The sequence below is a fragment of the Neopelma chrysocephalum genome, unplaced genomic scaffold (genome assembly GCF_003984885.1).
Source record: "Neopelma chrysocephalum unplaced genomic scaffold, ASM398488v2 Primary Assembly neopelma1_149, whole genome shotgun sequence".
Lineage (NCBI taxonomy): Eukaryota > Metazoa > Chordata > Aves > Passeriformes > Pipridae > Neopelma > Neopelma chrysocephalum.
In genome coordinates, this window is record NW_020897811.1 from 501,891 (window position 1) to 518,071 (window position 16,181).

The window sequence follows — 16,181 nt, forward strand, 5'->3', positions numbered from 1 at the left end:
TACTTTTAGAGTTGCACTGTATCCCATGGTTGGTCTTGCTATAAAAAATGCTCACTTAATAGAGTGTTGAGATTCAGCGTTGGAAAATCAAAGAAGCTTTAATTAGCACAACAATACTTCAATCCACTCGGCTTCTCTAAGAGCTTCCTAAAATACCTCACATTTTATTCCAACGAGAAGACAATTATGACTCTTGAATAGAAACCTTTTACAGCTAGAAGATGAAAATGTAATTGTAAATGGTATATTTGGTGACCTCCTCTCACTAGGTAGGAACAGTAGCACATTTGGCTTTTGAGCAGGGGAGCACTGACTGTGAGAGAGAGAGCTGCATAAAAAAGGCTGGTTGATCCTCAGAAGGAGGACAGGTCAAGGGCAAACGTGTTTTATGGGTCCCCATTCCCATGCTGCAGGCTCACCCCCGGCCAGTTTCCCTGCTGTGGGAAATCCAGGTGCAGTGGGAAGTGGCTTTAGAGTCCCCCAGTCCCCCAGACTGCCATCATCATCCATACAGCCCACAGTCACTGCAGGAGATTTAAACATCTTTGCTGTGTACAAATGATAAGAGGGCTTGACAATTCCAAGGTACCTGCATCTGTGGGGAGTTTCCTTTGGCATTTCAGTCCCTAATGTAAGAAATATCTCATGTTTCTCGTCTTGGTAGGTACAGTCATGTTCAACGGGGAAAGGAGTGGCTGAGCCCACAGTTACACTCCAGGGTGGTGCACACATCCACATCCGTGGAGTCACATCCTACTTTTACAGTAGAGCTGTTTCTGTTTGGCAAGGAATACATCAAGCCCATAGCTCAGTATAAGGCTAAACTTTGTTATGAATAATTCAGTGGTGAGCAAGAAAGAAAAAGAAAAAAACAGCCATCCAAAACCCTAGCTTCCCAGACAAGCCATGGAAAGATTGTCCAAGTACTTTTCCATGAATACTGAGTACACAACATAGATTTGAACTATTTTTTCAGGTTGGGAAAAAAAAATTTAATTTATTGAATGTTTAGCTCATTGCTGCCTAGCCATTCTGAACACATATCTACGTGCAAAGTTCTGCACTAAATTCTGAATGAAGGATCTTCTAGATTCTTATGGCATTTTGTTCCTTACACATTCTGGATTGATGGTGAGAGCTGACACTGCCAACAGGGTCCTGCCTTCAAGTGGAATCACTCAGGTGATGGTAGGTGTTTGGATGTGTTTTCCTTTCCTCTTTGAGCCTTCCATTCTTTTTTCAGTGTGCACTATTCCTCTTCAGCTGAAAAAAAAAGCCAGTCTCAATTTACAGGGGAGGTACCTTTCCTTTGGTTCCTTTTCTAGTTATCCAAACATTGTGATGAACTTGGATTGCTGAACTTTGACTGTTGCCATGACTTTTGATGCAAATAAATCACTTGCAAATGTTCCTGAAATACTCATGGATACACTTATTTCCCTCAAGCCTGATACAGGCAGCTTCAATTAGTGTTACTAAGTCTGTTTTTTTTAGTTGCAAACTTTTTTCTATAGGAATCAGAAAAGATAAAAGTGTAAATGAATATTTCCAAAAATGTACTTTGGGTAGTTTCCTCCCAAAGAGGGGGCATTTTTTTTTTTTGGCTTAAATTGAGGTATCTTGGCATTAATTATTTGGGAAAGAATAAAAAAGCTCCTACCATTAAAAAAGATCTCTGTTACTTGGGGTGCATACCTTTGTTATGATTATTTAGATGATAAAAATGGCTGGCGTTCCAGGGGAAGAGCATTCACTGCTAATGGGGCTTTAATGTAAACTCTTGTGATACTTGATATTTAAACCCTGAGGAGAGTGAGACATGAGTGTTGCAGGAGCTGCTGCTGGATGTGAACAGCGACCACGTGGTGTTAAAGGGCAGTGTCTCTGCAGCATGGTGGCTCTGCAATTCTGCAGGAACAGCCACAAGTGGTCATTGGAGTGTAGGGATGCAGCTGGAACCGAGTGTTGCCCATGGAGATGAGACCCCAAAGTCACCCTGGGTCATTGCGCCAGTGAGGAACGGCTCAACAAAAGAATGGATTAACTTTAAGGCTCCAAATAGCAAATGAGAAATCTTTATGCCTGTGAGGAAAACACTGATCTGATATACACTTGTTTGTCCTGAACAAATTTGGGCAATAAATCATGATGGACTAACCTCTTCCCATGGACTTCCAACCACATTGGCTTCTGGCCTTTGGGCTCTTTAACATGTGGCACCTTTATGCTTTTGTGTATCCTCCTGTGTTTGAGACAAAGTGTCATGAACCAGAGCACTGCCATGTTTTATGTGTTTTGGCTACTCTGTCAGAAACACTGTTGTGTGAAATTTTTTGCTGAATGCTCCAGCAAGTCTCTGTGTTTGGTGTGGAGACTGTGAAGCCACTGATTCAGTCCTCCTGGGGTACTATCGAGTTGCTCTCCTGCATGGCAGTAAGGGGCATCTTGTCAATACTTGGGATAAGGAATGCAGTAAGATCTTGGTGTCATTATAAACTGAGGCCTTCCTGGTGTCTTGGCAGAACTGGAGTTCTGCTCTGGTCTGCTTTGGCTCTGTGTCTGTTTGCCCTGTGAATATTGCATGTGCTGTTCTCATCCTTTGGTAGCATTCCAGTGTGCTGTTGAAGAGCAGAGTGTTTTGTCTCGGGAGTAGCTGCATCTCAAAAATGGGAAGGGAGCTTTGTATGTCAGTTCCTTAAATAAGTAAAGGGTTTGGAGACTGTTCAGGATGTGCTGTGTTAATATAGGGTATCAATCTATGTATTAGAGGATGCTAAACAGCAGCCGGAAACTATGGTAGTCAATACCTTCAATTATTAATTAAAAGTAGCAAATGGAAGCTGGGTATCACTGCATAGTGTGGAGCCACTATTGCTAATGCATATTCAAAGCATGCATTCTGCCTGACAGGACTGTGATTTACTTTTCCTGATCTTCAAATGCCTGTGATCTCATCCATTTATGACACTTTAAAAAGGCTGCTAAAATCCACCAACATGGAGAGCAACTCAGTCCTGCTTCAGAACAGATTAATATGTCCACACAATCCCACATCTTGGTTGGAATATTAGTGATGGGGAGACAGGTAGCAGAGTGGAGGAGTGTTGGTCTTTTGATTTCTGTGTTTGTCTTTGGAAATACTCATGAAGTTCTTACTCCTATGACTTGGGTTCCAAAAGGAATGTGAAGAACATGGGAATTGAGACCTCACTGCCAGCATCTTATGCAGCTCATTGCTCCTGTATAAAATTAAAAACTCCCTGGTGCAAGTCAACATTACTCATTTCTTCTGAATAACTAGCTGAGGGTCTCTCTTTCCTATTCACATCTGGGAAAGTTTTACATAAATAAGAACTTTCATTTGGCCAATAGGGAAGAATCCTGCCCATCAAGTACCACTGTAATACAATAAGTAGGGAAAAAATCCCCTTCTTTTAAAGGAGAGATGTGTTAAAGTGACACTAAATGTATTTTTCTCTATTGGTGTATTGTGACTCTGGACAGTGTTCTGTGATCACAGAGAACGTATGCTTAAGATAATAAAATTAAAAATTGGAGGCAATGAAATATATACATGAACATCCTTTATTTTGCCCATAGGTCTCAAAACCATGGTGCTGTTTTAGTGACAACTTAAATTCTTCTCTTTCACTGTGCATAGATTTGAATTTCACTTGGAACAGTTTACGAAAAACATGAGTGACAGCTGGAGAATTAATTTGATATTATCTAAGATACATGGAAAATGTCAGCTTTCGTGAGGACATCTACAGAGGAAGATAACTTGTTAATTCCTGCTCTTTTCCAGAATTTTTTAACACTCCCCTGATAAAGCTAGTGTAGCAGTATCAAAAAGATGATTTACTGTAGTGGGAGTTAATGTGCTCCAGGCCTTATTTACTTTTACAAGAGAACCTAAAACATCCTATAGATTAATATTATCTGGAAGTGTAATAGAAGAAAGTAACTGCTTCTCTCACAGCAGATGTCTGCTGCAATACTTTAAATCTGCTTGAGTATCTTACTTTGTGCAGGACATTGTTAAAAATAAATACCAGCATTTTTTTTCTACAAACATAACCTACATGCACTTTGGAAGTGAATCTTCTCAAATGCAGTCTAAACTGTACTGAAACTTACACCCAGCTTCAGGACTTCTTACTGTCCATGGTGAAATGGTGCTGAGCAGTGATGATGATAAAGGAATCAAACCAGCTGGATCTTTTCAGAGCATTGTGGCTGGTAGGGTGTGACTTGATTCCTCTACATCTCACAGAAAGTTATTAGATACATCCCAAGGAATTTTTTGATTTGTTTCAGGGTGGGGGAGAATCACAGAACCATAGAATCATAGAATGGTTTGGGTTGGAAGGGACCTTAAAGATCATCCAGTTCCAACCCCCTGACATAGGCAGGGACACCTTCCACTAGCCCAGGTTGCTCAGAGCCCCATCCAACCTGGCCTTGGACACTTCCAGGGATCCAGGGGCAGCCACAGCTTCTCTGGGCAACCTGTGCCAGGGCCTCCCCACCCTCACAGGGAAAAATTTTTTCCTAAAAACCAACCTAAACCTGCTCTCTGTCAGTTTGAAGCCACTCCCCCTTGTCCTGTCACTCCAAGCCCTTATAGGAGGTGTCAAGGGAGGGAATGAAGCCACCAGCTCTGTAGCAGGGAGGCAGGCTAAGAACCACTTAGATGCTCAAGTGGTTTAAATAGGTTGAGTTCCAGGGAAGCCAGTGGCCCTGTGTGATTACCAGTTTGAAGTGAATGAGCACGAATCAGCCATGAAATCGTAGTACAAAGCAGCTTATGGCAGCAGGGAGCAATTGAGGGCATTTGTCTGTGAATGCCTGTGCGTTTCCGAGCTGATCTTTCCAAGTGCCCTAAATTCCTGTTGAGTTCAGCACCTCTTAATATGTTACTGGGCAGGAATTACATTAACAATGACATGCAGAAAAGCAGTGGATGTTCTTGTTTGAGTGGTGTTCTGTAGTTAGTCCAGATGAAATTTGTGTGCTTTGCTACCCGTTTAAGACAGGAACTGTTGGTGTGAAGCACCAGGTAAAATGAAGCCCTGGATCCCAGAGTGTGACTACACTAAAAACATGGGTTAAAACAAGGATTTTTATTTTTTTAATATAATCTTGGTGATTAGTGTTTCAAATAAAGCCCTCTCTGATTATTACTATTCAGTAACATCTGGAGTGAGGCAGGTGTTTTATGGATAAATGGGAGAAAAGCTCTCTGACTCATTTGATTTACAACCTGTGTGAGCAGCGTCTCTGTGGGAGCTGAGATTGTGATTGATGGGGAAACTGAGATAAAAAAAGGTCATGCTATTTCTCATTTATTTGAACTTTTCCAGGTAATACTTTTTATTGGGTGAATAGAAGAGTGGTTTATTCTTTGCTGCACTCTTTCTTTCGGTGTTTCTGTAGAGTAACATGAAGTATAGCTCAGTAGAAGTAATAAGATTCTAGTTGTTTTGTGGGTCTGCTAGGAGATGGATTTGGTAAATGTCTCTCTATTCATAAATATTGTGCAGAGACACTGTAATCTATTGATAATGTGACCAAGTTACAGCCTACCAAGTAATTGTTCAAGCCTTCCCAGTCTGTAGCATAAATAGCTACGTAAAAAAGCCATATCTGTAAATACACTGTACAACACACATGACAATTTGCTCTGAGAAAACTTGGGTACTCACAGTTTATGACCTGACTCTTCAGAGTCCTTGCCCATAGAGATACAGAAAATTCCTGATGTGCTGGTCTCTAGGGCACATGGGAGTTTTCTTGTCGTCCGTGCGGTCACCTGAACTTCAGCCCATGGAGGAGAATCACAACGAGGGGTAAGTGATCGGGCTGCCCTCACTGCTGAGGCAGAGTTTGGCCACTGGTTGGCCCTTTAATCACATGCAGCTGACAGGGAGTGTGGGCCTGCATCTTGTCATGGGGCTGCATCACATGGCAGGCAGCAGGGCTGTGGAATCTGTCTCTCCTTCCCGTGGCAAAATGAGCGAGTCAGGAAAACTGAATGCTGTGCCCCATCCTCATTCTGTAGTGGAGAGGAGAGATGGATGGAAACTACTCCTAGCGCTCCTCTTCTTTGCAGTTCTCCTAGGACTAAGGTCCTTGACTTGCAGCTCTGGGCCATGTGGATATTTTGCTGTGTGACTCATGGGGTCAACAGTTTTGTCTGCTCAGGAAGGTGAAGAAATGCTACACTATAAAGAGCAATTGTGTTGGACATCTTAGTCCTTGCCCTCCCTTCCTGTTGCCTCCTCACTGTTTCCCTCCTCATTCCTCGTGTCTCCAGTTTCAGAATTGATGTTTTCTACAAATATTTCCATAACCTGTGGTAGTTACCCTTTCTCAGAGGGCAAAATACGCTTTTTCCAGCTGCAAGCTGATCCTGTTTACATACGTCCTCTGTGATTTAAGTGGCTTGCAGCTGGTTTGGGTCATGACCATGTCCAAGTTAGAGGAGAGGGATCATTGCTCTGGAGTGATGCAGCTCAGTAGCATGGCCAAAAGCAGGGAAGGGAAGTTTAATGTAGGGAAGACAAAGCTGGTTTACTTGTTTCTGCTTCCTCACTTTGGCTATCCAAGGACACGGTCATCTGTGTTTGAAGTCTGAGGATAGAGGGGGAATTAACATACTGACTCACAAAGGGATATTTTGCACCCTTCAACAACAAGCAGGTGTGGTTCTCAGGGATGAGGAGCAGTGTTGTTTTCATGTGTGTTGGGTCAGACATTGAAAGCCATTTTTTTTTTGCTCAGCAGTAGTACAGAACCACAGAAATGCCGAGTTTGGAAGAAATCTCTGGTGATCATCTAGTCCAACTTCCATGCTATGAGCAGGATCTCCTAGAGTCAGTTGCAAAGGACTGTGTCCAGTTGTGTTTTGGATACCTCCAAAGATGGAGACTTCAAACCTTTCTGAGAAATGTGTTCCTCAGATCACCTTCACATTTAAAAACAGTGTTTTTCTTTTGTTCAGGTGGAATTTCTTGTGGTTCAGTTTGTGGCCCTTGTCTCTTGTCCTGTCACTGGGTGACACTGAGAAGTGTCTGACTGTCCTCTTTACATCCTCCCCCATCAGGGTTTTATACACACTGATAAGGTCCTCCTGAGTCTTTCCCTCACCAGGCTGAACAGTCCCAGCTCTCTCAGCCTCTCCCAGAGCATATGACAGATGCTGCTGGTCCTTTGATCATCTCTGTGGGATGTGTGATCACAAGTGGGGCAGTGTGATCACAAGTAACTGTGAATTCAGACAGAGGCATTTTTGGAAGCCCATCTCTGCACATCTATGCAGATTTGGACCATGGAATCAGTCCCAGGCTGGTATGACTGGGAGTCCAGGTGTCTGTCCTCAGTGCACAGGAAGCCCAGAGAATATACATGTAGGGCCATCTAAGTCACCTTGTATATATTCCCATGTGCAGTCTCATCCTGGCTCCTGGTACATAGAGATTGCTTTAAAACCTAAAAGGTGAGGTTCAGTGTCTCTTTCAAAAGTTAAACAGGTAATTATAGCTATGAGAAATACCCTTGATATATAGATATACGTAAACATATATATATATGTATATAAACGCACACATTTTTTTGATATCTTTCTTTTGATACAGGGTCAAGGCCTTGGTCAAGGCAAGAAACAAATGCAAAATCTGGAGGCAAAATTTTTCATGTTTCTAGTCCCTGAAGGAATTATTAGCATGGGCAAGACCTGTTTGATCCGATGCTGATTCAATTTCCTTGAACTGAGTTGGTTCTGTGCAGATTTACACACGTAAAGATTAAAGCAGAGATGTTGATAAGAGAAGAGCAAAGATGCAAATTCTCTGGGAAGAGATGTTCTCAGGAATGGACTTCTAGTAGACCAGTGGTCAAATCAAACCTGCTAGATTTATAGGGAACCTAAAAGGTCTTGGGTAATGGGAACTCCTGTAGGTCCATTCATTTACACTAAGCGATGCCAGTTTACAGCAGGTGCAAATTGGTTCTGGTGATTCTAGCAGCAGAAATAAGCTGGAGAGAGAAGAGGGGAGATGATGGGTGTGTAGGTTTGTCAGTAAGCATTCCCACCCATTCAGTATACACTGATTATTCATTAAAGTTTGAGATAAGTACACTCGAATATATAAGCATGCTTATTTAGTATCCTTCTAATTGTAGCAGTGGGAAATATTACACACTAACAAAAATAAATCCTCTGGGTCAAAGTTTTATGGGGACTCCTGGCTGCAGTGCATTACAGGAATGACCAAGGAGCCCAAACTAGAGCAGACAACAGGAGCATGTGACTAATAAACAACATGTCAGCACAATGAAGACTGAAATCTCTTGGTATTGGACTGTATTTGTGAGAAATTGGTAGTGAAGGGATGAAGGACACTGACTGATCAGCTGATCTGCCACAGTATATGTAATTGTGTCAAGTAGTAAAGTAAATGTCAATGACATGAGGTTCTAAAGGTTATTGATGCTGTTGCATCCACTGGTTGTGCTGCCCCATGTTTACAAGGCTGATTATGGAACAGAGGTTGTCACTTTTAAGCCCCTGGTTTCCTTTGAAAATGTAAAATCACTCGGATGCCTCACCTCCCCTGTTTTGTCCAAGTTGCTTGAGTTGGGTTCCAGAAATGGAGATAAAGGTTCTCTTTCCCTCATGGGTGGTACAGACAACATTTCTACCCACTGCAGTGTGAGGCACACATCCCAGAGGAGACTGTGCTTGGATGTCATGGAAATATCTTAATTATTTGTGTTTGCTGCTTTTGATAATTGCTGATTACTGCTGTGTGGGATTCAGGCAAACACTGGAAAATTATATTCATCATAGCCTGAGGAGATAGTGGAAACATCGCTCTGAGTTGATGGCAGTGTGAAACAGATGCTGCCACCGTTAAAATCCAGGCATAAATCACTCATATCTTCATTTTTCATCAATCGTTGTCTATGAAAGAGAATATGGACAAAATTATAGGCTGGGAGTTTCATCCTAATCTGGGACCAGCAGTTTCTGCAGAATCAGGAAAAAAAAAAAGGATGCTTAGATTCTTTTGGTTTAGGGAATTTTTTGACCTGAAAACTAGTTTCCAGAGGAGCAGAAGGAGGGGTAGGTGTTTTTGTCCAGGTGCAGAAGTTCTGGTATGAATGTAGGAGTAAGAGAAAATAAAGAAGGGGTCAGGAGTCACACAAAGCAGGTGTGTCACAGAACTTCCCTGCTTATCAGATAGAAGAGACATGAAACTTTGGCCTAAAGGATATTCCATCAATACTCTGGAAATATGGATGTTTTCACAAACCAGCCACTGAAGTAGAAGAGTGAGGAGCTTTCACTTTCCTCAGTTTACTTACTTTCAACAATATAAAAATCCCAGCTAGAGAAAACTAGCTGGAAAGATCTTTTGAAACAAGCAAAAACATGATTTGAAGTAGAAGCTTTCTCTTTTCTCCAGAAATTTTCAGCAACAAACCCAAGAGTTCTCTTGTTGGCAGAAGAAAACCTTTGGCTGCCCAAAAAGAAAAAAGAAATCCCCAAACAAAAAACTATTTTGACTTCTAGTCAAAAATGAGGGTGAAAGGGAGCTAAAAAAAATGTTCACATATTTAGCAGATTCATTATAGTGAGCTCCCTGATTTATTGAAGTCATTATGAAGGGGATTGGGTAGATCTGCTGAAACACAGGCACAGCTTCTCCAGAGGGTACCACCTCCCACAGTTCCAGTTCAGCTACATCTTGCTCTGCTTGCTGTGGGGGAGGGAGCAGATCTTGTCATGTAGAGAAAATAGAACTTACTGGAGGGTCAGAAATCCCAAAGGCTTTAGAGACTCTCTGAACATCAGCATTTTATGGACAAGCTAACTCAACTTCTGATCCATCTTTTGGCTGAAAAAGGCTTTGATGGATAATTGTTGGTCAGACTAAATGATTAATATTTTGATCTTTTTCGGGGTTTACATGGCTTGAAGCCATAAGTTTCTTGTAATGGAAATCCCATCAGCTTAGCGATTAGACCTAAAGAAATTCAGTGCTCCATGAACTCCCGCTTGCCCATTCATTTAAAAGTAACTCTTGATTAATACATCTAAAAGATACAAATCCAGTCCTTTGAGCATGGAACCTTGCAGTTCCCAGTTGTCCTGGTTTTACATGGGATGCAAAAATCCTCAGCAATCTCTCTTGGCATTCAAACATCTTCAGAAAGTGTTTAATCATTGGAAAGTGTGACATCCTGTGTTTTCTTTTCCCCAGTGTCTTTTTACTGTGACTTTTTCCTGTAGTGACAGTTAATTCCCTACTCTGCTCTTTGGTTCTTCAAGGTGCATGGCAGATGTCTGTCACTTCCCTCAGCTTTTTTACCAGGACTTGATGTAACATTTTGTGTGAGAGAGACTGGGCAGATCTCTGAAAGCAAAAAGGAGAGTAAAATTAGGGCAGAAATAACTTCTTCATAAATAGAGCCCTTGAGGTCTTTTTGTCACACTTGAATGGAATTGTTCCAGATTCCTTCTCTGCTTTCAGTGGAGATGATCCCAGAAATCAATGCAATAATTTGAGGTATCTGTGCAGCGTGTCTACACAGCCCCAGCTGGAGAATCCATACTGTGTGCTATTTAAGGCACTATGTAGACATGGACTTATGTCTGCAGAGAAGCTGTGTCTTAAATTAGTTCATTGACTTCTGGGCACTTCATTTCTGATGTGGCTGTAAAACTGCTTTCGTAGCTCCCTGGTTAAGTGGATCTCTCTGCCCACTCACGTTTCCCTGTGTAGACAAACCCTGCAAAGGATACAGGCAGCTTGGCCTTATCAGACAGCAGAGTTTACCCAGTTTTTCATTGCCTAAATATGCCAAATTGTTTTGAAATCCATGAATCTCCTTTAGCCTTGATGTACTCGGTGAAGAATCCTTTGAAATCCAGGTATTTATACTGTTGGAATTAAGAGGCTCTTATCACCTCCAAGGTGGTGTTAGTGCTCTCTGATACCATGTGGCTCATTGCCACTGTTCATTTTTGCAATTATGTTTGGATTTCAATCCACTTATTATGTCCAAATTATATTTCAAGCATAATTTTTTGCTTCTCTTAAGTGCTTTGCTGAGAATCACCTACACTGCATCTCCTGCCTCCTTATGCCCATTCATTTTGTTCTTCATGTCAGAATATAGAATCAAATCTTTCTAACGTGGATTTTGAGGTCTGGGGCTTTTTTTTCCTCTGAAGTAAAACAATGCTGTAGGTACCACTGCATTATCTCAGAGGTAGATTCTCTTGTGGTCCTTCTGGATTCAAAGGTAGCTGCACAGTGTGACCAAGGGCAGTCATATCCTCACAGTTTGCAGCTTTCCTTTGATTATTGTCTTCCATTGAGAACGTAGAGGCAGGACTTGCCCAGCTTGCTTCTTTCATGTTTGGAAGGGCTGGTATTCCACTTGATGCTCAGATCTCCTAACCTTTCTGCACAGTCTCTCTGTGATGCTTTCAAAATAATGCTGTAGGTGTCTGACAGCTCCATGGGCCTTCTGTGATGGAGGCAGGCCTGAAATAGAATCACAAATTTGTGTTGGTGTGAGGCAGCCAAATGGTCCTTGATAGATTTGGGGACCCTGGAAACACTGGAAAATAGTCATCCCCTGTAAACATCCTGTTCTGCAGTGCCTCGCTGAAAATGCTGCACTTGGATGCTATTTCATAAAATCACACGGCTGCACAGTCACAAACCCGTGAAATTCCCATCCCTGAAAATGTCCTGGTAGTGCTAAACTTGGAACCAAATTAGGTCATATTTAACAGGAACTTTCCAGCTGTATGTCCTATATAAACCTTTGAAAATATAAGGGCAAGGTGGTGTGTGTTAGTGTGGGAGTTTGATGGATAAGGATGGGAGCTGCCTGAAAGAGAAATAATATTGAGATGGAGAAAAATCCCCAGTGAGATTATGAAGGTTCATATTGGACATTAGGGAAAAAAAAAAAAAGAAGTCACTGTGTGGGTAGTTTAGCACTGGAATGAGTCATCTGGAGAGGTATTGGAAATTCTAGCCTTTGAAATTCCCAAGATTAGGCTAGATGAAGCTGCAGGTACCTGATCTAGCATTGATAATGAAGTTCCTCTAAGTAGAAGGTTGGTCTAGATGACCTCTTGCCACGGTTTAGCCTCGGTAGCCACAGTGGGTGGGGGAGAGAATTGGAGAGTAAAAGTGAGAAAACTCGTGGGCTGCAAGCAAAGCAAGGAATTCATTCACTGTTTCCCATGGGCAGGCAAGTGTTCAGCCATCTCTGGGAGAGCACGGCTCTGTCAGGCATTACAGTGACTTGGAAAACAAACATATTCACTCCAAACATCCCCACTTCCTCTTCCTCCTCCTCCAGGCTTTTGTTGCTGAGCACGGTGAGATCATAGAATCATGGAATCGTAGAATATCCTGAGTTGGAAGGGATCCACCGGGATCACCAGAGTTTGATTCCTGGCCCTGCACAGGACAGCCAGTGTGATATGGTATGAGATATCCCTGTGGTCAGCTGGGATCATCTGTCCCAGCTGTGTCCTGTCCCAACTCCCTGTGCACCCCCAGCCCCTCACTGGTAGGGTGGGTGGGAGGCAGAAGAGGCCTTGGCTCTGTGCAAGGCCTGCTCAGCAAGAACTAAAACACCCCTGTGTCATCAATTCTGTTCCCAGCACAAATTCAAAACATAGTACCATAGCAGCTACTGTGAAGACAATTAACCCAGCCAAAACTCACTCAGTTCCAGGTAACATTTTTGTGTTGGGAATAGGTGCTACGTGAGTGAAAAGGGATGGGAGACAGCAAGACATCACAAGTTGTTCTGAGACGTGGAGCTGCATCTTGCAGCTCAGAAATCACCTTGCCTATCCTCTGCATGCCAGGAACAAAGCAAGCTCTGCAGATGATTTGCAGGGGAAAGATTACACTGTGGGATCTGCCAGGGTTGGAGGGGCAGGTGAACTCTGAGGACTTCAGTGCTGTACATCACGTTCTTCTGGTGCAGAGAGGCTTGGGTTGTACAAACTACTTCAGCCCAGGCTTTGTATTCCTTGTCTGTCAGCCCTTGGAATGTTTTGATGTGTTGAACACGGTGCAGGAATTTTGCCTACCCATTTTCTGTGTCTCTGTTTACAATTTGTTGCTGCCTCCTGTGCTTGGTGTCATAATCCTGAGGGCGCTAACAGGACTTAATTAACCTGATCACTTGAGGCTTCCACCACACACCAGATATGCACTGACAGCTCACCTGAAGCTCTGGCAGGAGGCACTTAGGCTCAGTCTGACTTGTGTTGAAGGTATGCTGGTACCTAGGCTTGTCTTTTGCTGTCCTGGTTTACTGACTGGCTGTCCTGAGTAGAATTTTAATGTATGCAGCAGGTAGCTTTGTCTGTTTTAAGCACAGGAGTGCTCAGAGAAATGGGGTATTTTCATATGGATATTTTCATGCTTGTTAACTTCTATCAACATGCAGAAGGGGAGACCTGTAATAAAATGAGATGTAACTCTTTAGTGTCCTCACTGTTTCATTCAATGTGATTGTGCTTTATGTTTAAGAAACTGGTAGGGAAGGGAGGATTTTCTGGTTAATGGTGCACAGTATCCTGCTTTTTAGCCAGCTCTCTGTGGTTGGAGATGGGTGTTCAGCCCTTTGGGCTGTACTCTGAAGCTCGCTGAAATCACCCAAAGTTTAGTCATTGTCTTCAGTGGAACTGAAATGCAGAGTCAGAAGAGGCAACTTGGTTTTGTTCGCAGTAAGTGGCACTGTGAATTACTTCAAGGTGAAAAGCTCTGCAGAGACAGTAGTTTCTGTGGCTGCTGGGTGTTCTTCAGCCTGTAGAGGGTCTCTGTTCCTTGATTTTCCTGTCCCTGAGGACACAGGAGCCTTGTGGCTTTGGGGAAGGACAACAGGATAGTTTTTCTACCCCTGTGGGTCCCTGGAGCCCTGGAAAAGAGGCCAGCTTTGCTCTGCTGAGCAAGAGGAGAAACATCTGCTTCTGGCCTACAGGCCTAGAAAATATGACAGTCCCCTCCCAGGCTGAGCTGGTCTTGTCTGCAGTGCTGTTCTCCAACAGGGAGCTTCCATGGCACACTGGCTTTGTAGCCATGGTGGTAAACATAGCTAAGTTCAACCGTGCTGCTGGTCAGGACAGAGTATCCTCATTTGGGGGAAGTGTTTGCTACAGCGTTGGAAATTAGGCTTTTCATCTCCCAGTAACGCCCTCGGGAGATGTTGTCCCCACCCTTCCCTGCTCAGTTTTGGAGGCCTTGTGCTGAGGTGTCATCAGTCTTAAGAATACTTCAACATAAAGATGTTTTTGTTTTATCTTGCTATATTTAGTCCTCACGTACAATAGGAATACTAAACTTGGAATGTTTAGAGCATACGGGGGTGTTGATATCTTATATTTAGCTTGATCTGTCAGTTACACAAGCATCTGTCACAGACTAGCAGATGGCAGAAAGCCCTAATAGGGTTCAGAGGGAAAAGAACCAAGATCTTGGTTATTGGGGACAGGGTATGCTTAGGAGTGAAACATGCTCCTAAAACATATGCCAGTTTTCTGCACGGGAGAAAGAGTTGAATTCTGATGAGGCACGATCAGCCTGGGTCTAGGATAGTGATTATAATAATTTAATGTTTGAAAGCTGAGATGGCTCAAGAAGGTCACTTGAACTCGGGTGCCTTTTTGTTTTGGGGGTAGTATAAAGGTACATGAAGACGTGGTCCTTAGTCCAGGGAGATCTGCAACCTCTTGGCTAAGTGTACATTGCTTTGAGGCTCCAGCTGTTGGAGAGGAGTTAAAAGAAGTATTTGGCTGAGAATGTGGCTTCACAGCCAGCTTACCCTGACTGAGTTATGATCTGCTGCCAAAAGGAGCAGTTCTTCTGCCTGCGCTCAGCTAATGTTACCAACGGGCCCATATCTACTTGGGTGTTCTTGAAGTTGTGCTGTGAGTCAGATTGGCTCCCTGAGCTTGGCTGAAAACTGGTTTCCAGCTTCATAATTCTTTAGATCCAGTTGCTACACAGAACATTAGTGGCAGTGGTGGAAAATGGGGGAGTGGGAGAGGAACGGGTACCCAAAGGTGTAGGCAGGGCAAAAAGTGAAGAGTGTTCCTTTAAGTGACAGCAAAGCCTCACATGGGTCTCCCATAACATTCTCCTGGGGGTGCTGGTTGCCAGTGGCTGAACAGCCAGCATGTGCCCAGGGGGGCAAGAGGCCAATGGAACCTGGCTTGGACCAGCAATAGTGTGGCAGCAGGACCAGGACAGGGATTGTCCCCTTGTGCTGGGCACTGGTGAGGCCACACCTCAAATCCTGTGTCCAGTTCTGGGCCCCTCACTACAAGAAAGACACTGAGGTGCTGGAGGGTGTCCAGAGAAGGGCAGTGGAGCTGGGGAAGGGTCTACAGAGTAAATAATAGGAGGAGCAGCTGAAGGAGCTGGTGTTGTTCAGCCTGGAGAAAAGGAGGCTCAGGGGGGACCTTCTCACTCTCTACAACTCCCTGACAGGAGGCTGTAGCCAGGTGGGGGTCAGGCTCTGCTCCCAGGGAACAAGGGACAGGACAAGAGGAAATGGCCTCAAGCTGTGCCAGGGGAGGTTCAGGTTGGACATGAGGAAGAATTTCTTACTGAAAGGGTGGTCAGGCATTGGAAGGGGCTGCCCAGGGAGGTGGTGGAGTCCCCATCCCTGGAGGTGTTCAAGAAATGTGTGGACGTGGCACTCAGTGCTCTGGTTTGGTTGACAAGGTGGTGTTCGGTCAAAGGTTGGACTCGATGATTCTGGAGGTCTTTTCCAACCTTAATGATTCTGTGATTCCATTTGGTGATTCTGAAGGTCACTGAGATCTTGCCTTGAAAGTACTGCACTGCAATAGCTGCTGGGAGGCTCCAGCTGCAGCCCCTGCTGTGGGAGGTGTGGGGTTGGAGCTTGCAGGATGTGCTCTGCTCCATTCTGCAGGGCAGCTTGCCTTGCTCTCACAGAAAGTAGTCACTGTCAGAGAAATACTTTCCCCACTTCACATGAAGATGTATTAAGTGATTCATTGTAGTCGTTTTACTTTTTCACTAATATGCACTTGCTTATACAGACTCCTTGTCTCATCAATTAAGATGAATTATGAATTAAGTTGAATTGGCTGAAAATGGCCC

The 16,181-nt window shown here is 43.5% G+C and overlaps 3 long non-coding RNA genes across 5 annotated transcripts in view; 1 reads left to right on the forward strand and 2 right to left on the reverse strand.

The window, feature by feature from the left end:
* Positions 1–1,017: 1,017 nt before the first annotated feature.
* LOC113976182 lies at positions 1,018–2,893 on the reverse strand. Its single transcript, XR_003537031.1, has 3 exons — positions 2,808–2,893; positions 2,159–2,242; positions 1,018–1,263 (listed from the first exon to the last, which is right to left on the reverse strand). It is a non-coding gene; the product is annotated as an uncharacterized LOC113976182 (long non-coding RNA).
* Positions 2,894–9,612: 6,719 nt separating this feature from the next.
* On the reverse strand, positions 9,613–12,192 carry LOC113976198. The gene is made up of 3 exons (XR_003537033.1): positions 12,107–12,192; positions 11,476–11,561; positions 9,613–10,424 (listed from the first exon to the last, which is right to left on the reverse strand). It is a non-coding gene; the product is annotated as an uncharacterized LOC113976198 (long non-coding RNA).
* A 294-nt stretch (positions 12,193–12,486) lies between these two features.
* Positions 12,487–16,181, forward strand: part of LOC113976204 — a 41,749-nt gene continuing 38,054 nt past the window's right edge. For all 3 annotated transcript variants that reach the window (XR_003537041.1, XR_003537042.1, XR_003537040.1), the window contains exons 1-2: positions 12,487–12,520; positions 12,701–12,774. This is a non-coding gene — a long non-coding RNA (uncharacterized LOC113976204). The remainder of the gene's footprint in view (positions 12,521–12,700; positions 12,775–16,181) is intronic.